Raw genomic sequence first — 8943 nt, 5'->3', positions numbered from 1 at the left:
GCGACTGTTTTTCAAATATTAATTTATATACAAAATCCGCGGCTAAACATATTTACTGAACTACCTAAACTTGCCCAACTATGACAACGAACAAGCAAATAATACAACTAGCAAATTCAGCAACATATCAGTCTGTAATTTCTTACTTATTCTTAGAACTATGTTTATCAAAAGTAATAACTTAACAATAAATAAGTATCCTATCCTCGGCCGAAAGAATAGTTTACTTTAAAACAAGGCATAAGATTAATAATTAAATTTATGGTTACAATTTGACGTGATATTTTTACGACTTAAATATGTCTTGCTCAATAAAACTATCACACTAAAGGTATTCTGCTTTAAAATAATCACATAAACAGATTAACAAAATTACACTGTATAACAAAATTACACCTTATAACCAAATTACACTGTACCCAATATAAAATTTACTCTTATATTCCTCAATATTATTACTTGGTATTCTCATTTATACTCATACTAAACTCTAAACATGGTATCCTTATCCTAAGTGCCAGGCCTACTATAAAATGATTCGTAACTAATATAGGAATATAAACTTCCCAAAATAAAATCTCAGTCACAGTGGCACATTAAAAGTACAAAAAGAGTGGGGAGACAAAAGGGCTTGCACGACCCTGGGCGCCAATATAATAATACAATAATAATACCTGTCGGGATCCCAAAAAGTGACTGCCTATTAAAGGAGGAAACGGAGTTTTAACCCCCGGCCCACCGGCGTATGTCAAACAACACATGTAAAGGTGTGTGAAATGGCACATGTAAAGGTGTGCAAGGTACATGTAAAAGGTGTACCCGCAGGGCCTCCAATCGGACATTCTTAATCAACTTACATACCGAGAACCCTGCTAAGGCTCATGAGCAAATAACAATAGGACAGGATTTAAGTCAGCAATAGGTGTAGGCCATAAAGTAGTAACATCTCCTGGTTACCATAAACAAGTCTCCCATAATATTCAAGTATTCTATAAGTAATAGCAAAAATAACGCATGTGCTGACAATGATTTATATACATATAAAAAATGTGCAATAAACAACTGACCGTACGGAACCTTTACACATTACATATAAAGATGACTCGTGGATACCTTTAATAATATTCAACATCTATATACTGCAAAATCCCATATACATTTCTAATATAGCTATAGCAATATGATCTTAAAGTAATAGTGCACTATTAACAGAGTATGAACATTTAAGATGGTATTTAGGGTACAGTGTCAAAATTAAACAATACAGACTACCGGTAATGGCTTAAAAATTAAAAATCAATTAGTGATAAAGAAATAGCATTTAATTAATAGGAAAAGTTATATACTGTTCGTTTAGTTTAAATAGACATTTATGTATAAACTAGACTGTATACTGGTAACACTATTTTATAATTAAACATTAATTATAATTAAACTTCTATTTTCACAAATTTTCAGAACAGTATAAGACCAATAGTAATACCAAAAATTGATTACACTACGTAATTCTATTACATAACAGTTCATCAGACAATTCTCTTCTTCTGTTCCTTAGTCGTAGTACGTCCTCCGTGGTGTGTTTTGTGTGTGGTCGTCAGTCTCGAAAATGCACTGGTCAGTAAATAAATCCTCGTCTAGGTTAGCCTCTGGAAATTGGGCTATATATGAGTATTCACATGGAAATTGGGAGTTAAGTCTCTGTAGCTGTTCATCGCATCCAGTAAGGGCACTGTAATTTCCATGATCATTGCCCTTCAAGAAAGAGTCTGGGAGTTCATTCCAGGGACTGTCATTTTCACACCCCTCATATGTATTTGTGGCAGTTATGGGTATCATCTGTTGTCGAAGGGTTTCAGCTATGCGTAAAGCTTCAAACCTGGTTGCGGTTATCTCAGCTTCCTTTACAGTTTTAGGTAACCTATGCAATAAACGTAATCGAATGTCGGAATCACTGATAGCTTCAATGAATTTGTCTATTGCAAAAGTTTCAGTCAAGCCCATAGAAAAATTAGGATGTGCCAGTTTGGTCAATTTCATAATATCTTGAGCTAAGTCTGAGATAGACTCTCCTGGAAATTGTCTTCTGTTTCTCAGTTTGACTTTAAATATCTCTTTCTGGTTTAAGGTTCCATAGTGTTCATTCAGTTTCTTTACTAAGTTGTTATAGTCCCATTTCTCATTTTGGTCTAGTTCTAGAAGAACTGATCTAGCACTTTTAGTAAGACAACTTGCTAAATAAAGTCCCTTTGTCTTTTGATCCCAGCTGTTTATTTGGCAGATTATGTTAAATGATTCAAGGAATTCTTGTAAATCTTCTTTTCCATCATAAGTAGGTGGTTTAAGAACTACATTACAGTTTGAATTTGTACTGCTTTCTTCTTCTTGGTTTACTGATTGGTAGTCATTTTCTGTCTCAGACATCGTGTTATCTATATAGTGCATATGAGGAAGCGAATTTCGATTTGCTTCTGATACGGCATTCTCACTAGGATATTTCCTCACACTGTTCAGTTGTAACTCTTTAATACTCTGAAGGTCATGTTCTAGGACTGTTAATTGTTCATGGATTTCATAATGGTATTTTCTATGGGCTTCAATACTACTGGAAAGATCTTCCACCAATTTCTCAAGTCTCTGTTCAATCTTAATCATTACAGAAGTTTCTGGGTTTCCACCAAGGTGCATTCCTCTTTCGCTTTCACATGATTCAATATCTGTTTCATGATTCAGGTCTGTATTTTCATATTCAAGCCGAAGATCATCACCAACAGCTTTGTTTCCAGTCTCCATTTCAGTTGTGTTACATTTCAATGTATTGGAACAAGCCATCACTTTTGTCTATTTCAAGGTAATTGGCAGGTATTGTGATGTAGAGATTCTCTTATATTTGGTAACAGCAGTCCCCCTAACAAATGGTCCTTGGATCTAATGGAACCAGCCAATAGAATCCGTGGAGCTTAATTCTATCACCCAGGAGTGTCGACTTAAACTAGTAATAGGGTGATAGAATGGTCAATCTTTCCTTTAATGTACTGTATTATCCTCGAGGTAGATTGGTTTCTGCGGAGCTAATGTCTTCATCGGAGTTGATTGTGGAGCTTCCTTCCTTGTGGAGCCAAAATACAAATGCTGTGGAGCTATTTCTATGTGGAGCCACTTTATGGCTATGCAGTAATATTATTGTTACGGAGCTATTTTTTTATGGAGCTACTTCAGGGTTCCGGAACAATTTTGTGGAGCTTGATTTGTGGAGCAGTTCTGTGGAGCTGTGATTTCTGTGGAGCAATTCTATGGAGCAATTTGTTTCGTGGCGCAATATTACGGAGCTTAGTTGGTCAGGTCGCTGGAACTAAATGTTGGTACATACTGGTTACTTTGTTTGTTGTGTTGATTCTCTACAGTCAGTCTTGAAATTAATATCCTGCACTTCTGACACCAGTTGTTCCGCCGGCACTCCTGCCTAGGACCGGGAACAGTTGTTGAGTTGGGTTCGGACAAAGAGTGATGACATTGTACCTATATCTCTAGCAAAGAGGCAAAATCAGTGTTCAGTCACACATCTTTTATTCAGATATAAAGTTCTAGCAGTTCCAGTATAAAATATTCAGTAGTTTACAAAGTATTCATAAATTCCACATATCTCCAGAAGTTACTGTTCTATGACTCTTATACAGTATGCTTATGTCAGGATAAATTGATATTTGTGGAGCCGATTTTTATGCATTTAACATAGGGGTTACTGTCTTCAGGGTGGAGGAAAGATTGACCAATGAGGAGCCGAAAATCGGGCCTTTTATAGTTTTAGCACAGCTCCGCATACGACAACGGTACGTGACGTACGTGGAGATAGCTACTATCCAATCGAAAACGACGTTACATAAAACGTACGGTGACACCGGAGCAACCGGAAGTAAACAAATGTCGCGGAGCGAAAGACCGATATAAGCGAAGTATTTCTCGCATATCTTTCTAAATAACAGTATTCCAAGCGGATCACCGATATAGATTGATCAAGAACAGGTAGGGCTATCGATTAATACCGTGTTTTAGGTCTGACATAATATACGCGCGTCGAAATCGTTGATGTAACTTCTGGTTCTATGCGATCAAAATATACATGTACAAGTTTTCATGTTACTAATCGGGTTTAGATCAGTTGGACGGCCTAACAATATCATGTTAAAGCTTGAGAATAGATTAATTTGAAAATATGTATATACATCTATTTACAAATAGAAAGACTGTTTTGATATCACGCTGAAGCAATAATTACATAAAAATTACCTCTTTCAGCGTTTAATACAATCCATTTTCAAATTTCCCAATTAACCATTTTATTACGGTGTTCCGTTAGGGCCATCGCCTGCTCCCTAGGAACGCGAAACGCGAAGGTACGACGGTGCGATGGCGAATCGCGACAGTACAATGGCAATAACATGACAGTATGATGGCGAAGCGCGACAGTACGATGCTGACTACAGTCCATCGCACTGTCGTACCTTTGCATTTCGCGTTCCTAAAATCCGTTTTTGTTTTCAATAATAACTTTAGGTTTGGTGGTATTAAATTAGAGTCGGTCGGGTTAGCGAAAACAAACAACTGTATTCTACACATAATTAACACTTTGGTATAAAATTTACCCAAAAGCTTTGATAAACAAGAGCTAGTGTATTGGTGTTTTTTTAAATTTAAACTGACAATAAATATTTTTTAACGTTTCTCGGCTTGAAATATCAGAGCTGATTAAACAACATTTTCTCATAAAACACTTAACTACATGTAAATACATTATTATTTACTTTTCCATAGAGATATTATCTTTGAATACTGCTTTCTGATATTTATTTTTATTATTACTCATTTAAGTGACAATCTGCCGAGTGATTTTCATTTGAATAACACCCAGGTGATATTCGTTTAAATACAGCTGCCGGGTGATATTCATTTCAATAATACCCATGCCGAGAAGCGTTCCTATTATATTTGATCATTGAGCAATGAAGGCAATACTATACAGTAAAGTTTTAATTAAAGTAGCTTCATATATAAACAAAGAAAAGATGGCGCTTCACCATCGTACTGTCGTGTAATCGCCATCGTACTGTCGCGCTTCGTTATTGTACTATCGCGCTTCGACATCGTACCGTCCTACCTTCGCGCTTTGCGTTCACAGGGAGCAGGCGTTGGCCCTATGCATTTTATTTTCAAAAACCCACTTGCAATACTTTGCACAAATAAAATACTACAATAAACTAGCTCACCTGTATTTAAACCTCCAAAGATATCAAAAGTTATACCGACATAAATATCAGTATACTGCAGTAAACCATATTCTAACACTATTCTTATTAATAGCTATATAAACCTATATATGAATCATCGATAAAATATGATTGCCTGTAATATATACCCCCTATGATTATAACATAAGATATTCTTCTTCTCTTCAATTGTATACGGACTAATACAGTGTCAAACGGTAGTAAACAACATTTAAGAAAATAATTATGATAAAAAGTCGTAATCACAGGTACTGAGGGTTTAGACCAGCTACGACCCTGTCCTGATTCACAATTTGGCCAAATACAACAAAGACCACCGACCAACATTATAAAAGCCCAAAGAATAACAATTTAATTGAAATAAACCACTTATTTTAAAATCATAGAAATACCTACCGTTATTCAATCAAAATATAGTAAATGGGTCCTGCACTGCTATTTGATGTTTTTATCTAAAGTAGCATCATTACTGACCAAACAAGTGTGCCGAATGCCTATGGTTAAAGTTAGAAAAGCAAAAACTGAAACCTCCCCGTACTTAGATACTTACTTTGTAGAATAGCCTTTTATCTAGTCTCAGTCAATAAGGAGCGGTTATGAAAAATAGACTTTGTGCTTTATATCCGAACATAATTGGGCACACAGCCAAAACGAACCTTGAAATGTAAGTTAGTAACATACGTGACTTGCATAACCTATAAAGGCAATATCTAGGAAGAGATATATAAACGCAAGTTATACCATATAAGCAATGAATGCATAAGCGCCAAAATGAAAAAGGTACAAAACATAATACCAGTATTACCTATGTAACCTATAAATTGCCAAATGCAAAAGTCGAATACTCGCAAGACATGCAATCAGCGTTACATGTGATGCCTTATATAAGTTTTGTTTGTTTGTTTCCGGTTCAGCGCCGTTTTTCGACAGTATTTCAGTTATGTAACGGCGGGCAGTTAACCTAACCAGTGTTCCTGGATTCTGTACCAGTACAAACCTGTTCTCCGCAAGTAACTGCCATCTTCTCCACATGAATCAGAGGTGGAGAACGAATGATGTCAGCTAGATCTGCGCTCTCCCTACGGAGCTAAGCGGGCGGGTTTATATAAGTTTGCACATGCATTTTCCACAAAGGCAGGCGGACATTGTTGCCTAATGTACAAATAAAAAAAAGTAAACATGTAATACTCGTTAGGCTATTCATGATACTTTCTATAAATGCATAAAAGTATCTATGATGAGCACTATAAACACACAAATCTGGTGAAAAAAATGCAGTGTGTATTGGAATAAATAAATTGGTTCAAAGCAAGTTGATTTTCCGTATATATAAAGGAACAACAGTAAATAATGCCTTACAGACATATTCGTTCTATCTAAAAGCATTTATCCGAATACACAAAATACCGAATCAGACAAGTTATGATACTTTAATTAGTCAGGGTAATTTAATTTGATTTTAAGTAAAATTAGGGCTCTCCAATTTAGGTTTTTAAAGAAAGTACAATTATGGCTCTTTAACATGACAGTATCAATTTCCTGACGAGGGAACATCTCTAGATCTTGAAACTACTTACGTGACAATAATCATCCGTCTAAACCTTGCTATGGAAATTCTGTTGATGAACAATAAGATAATTATCTTCTGTTAAATGTAGTAAACATTGTCTTCCTGTATTTAAAATTCAATAAATGTATCAGAACAATTTCAATTAAGTAACCGATAAAACGTCCGAGATCTATCCGGTTGGTTTATCTAATGCACCTAAATGTTTTGTTTTAGTCTACTTCCTGTATTGATATTTTGACGTGTACTAGAGCGGAACAGACTGTACGCCCTTCGCGGGCGTGAACTATCAAATATTTTTGACAATCCACGGCCTTGACATACTTCCAAACTATTTAATGAACTCAATTCCCCCGAGTAATCGTTATCATGCGGAAGAATTATGAGGTAGAGTAGATGTACACTCATTGGTTATACATGTATATATATATACACTGTTCTTATTGTTTGACATTTAAACATAAAATATTAAGTAACCTTAATCCATCAGTTTTTATCTAACCTTGTTCAATACACGCATATATATATATACTTAGTTACTTAGTATTTTAAATGTTTAATTGTCAAACAAAAAGCACAGTAAGAACTTTGTGCAATCTTTTGTGTGTTGCCTTTCATATAAAGTATAAAACTCAAAGTTTAATGAAAAGTTGTCAGTCGATTACGTTTGGTAAGTACATTGCGGGTAAATCTAGACCAACCATTGCAAACATTCTCGATTCCCCGGATAAATCGATGGTGAAACAGGTAGCGTGACATTGACTACATGATCAGTAACCAATACCCTCGTGCTATCCAGGAAAAACGTCGCCGCCTAATTCCCGGACTGGAGAAAGCCCGAGCGATTATATCCTATGATAGCCTTGTAATTCGCGGGCCTCGTGCTCCAGCAGCAACAGCAGCTCACCATTCAATGGAGACAGGGACTGATTAGTTACATACTTTGGACAATAATGAACAGGGCGGGCTTAACCTTTACTCTGCTAAATTTCTAACATGGACTGGTCCGTCATTCAGTTCGGGTAAGGCCATTTATTATTCGAAGGGGTGTTAACTGAAAATTTACTGACTAAATAGCGAACAGTGCAGACCATGATTAACCTGCACAGACTTGCAGGCTGATCATGGTCTGCACTGCTCGCAAAGGCAGAATCACTTGCCGCCCGCAGGTTAAAGGTTAAAATACTCTAGTCGAATATACAGACCTAACGATGAAGACTTTTTAAATATGGTAAAAAAATATGATATTCTCGTGTTTTGTGAGACTTGGACCGCAAAGTCAATTAGTATCAATATTAACTATTTTGAGGACTTTAATTGCCCCAGACCGAAATCAAATAAGGCTTCCAGAAGGTTTAGCGGGGGCATTCCTGTTTATTATCGATCATCCTTGACTGATAAGATCGACCTTGTAAAAATGCACTCACGGTATAATATGGTTTAAGCTGAAAACTGGCGATAAAGACATATACGTGTGTACGCGCTACATTTCACAGGATTACTTGAATGATATATCTACCTTATTTCAGTTTGACTTTTTTTGAATAGCTATCAAATGACATTCTTGCATATAAACCACTTGGTGATATCTTTCTGTGCGGAGATTTAAACAGCTGTACAGAGTAATCCCAGATGTTATTGTTGATATGCTATTGTGGCGATTTATTGACTGTTCATCTAGAATTAACAAGTCGAAATTCGGCTGATAAGGGAGTTATACATTTGGTCACAAACTGCTAAATCTTTGTAAAGGAAATGAGCTCTTGATTGTGAATGGTCATTTAGATGTAGGACAGTTCACCTATCATAAAGTTGGTAAGGATAGAAGCGGCGCCAGTGTGGTTGATTATCTCATTACGTTTGAAAAAACTTTGACTATAATACACATATGAAAGTGATGGACCTTACAGAGTTTGCTGGTAATTGTCCTATAGAGAATAACATCAAATGTTCTTTTTATAATACCAGGGACGATGAGTCGTTACATTTTACGAAATCGTGTTAATCTCAAAAATTGTGTGACACTCTAGAGTCTAGATTCTTTGAATGATATAACAGATAATATGATTCATGATGTATGTAATTTAGATGAAA

The sequence above is a fragment of the Mercenaria mercenaria genome, chromosome 7 (genome assembly GCF_021730395.1).
Source record: "Mercenaria mercenaria strain notata chromosome 7, MADL_Memer_1, whole genome shotgun sequence".
Lineage (NCBI taxonomy): Eukaryota > Metazoa > Mollusca > Bivalvia > Venerida > Veneridae > Mercenaria > Mercenaria mercenaria.
Note: the sequence above shows the minus strand (reverse complement) of the source record.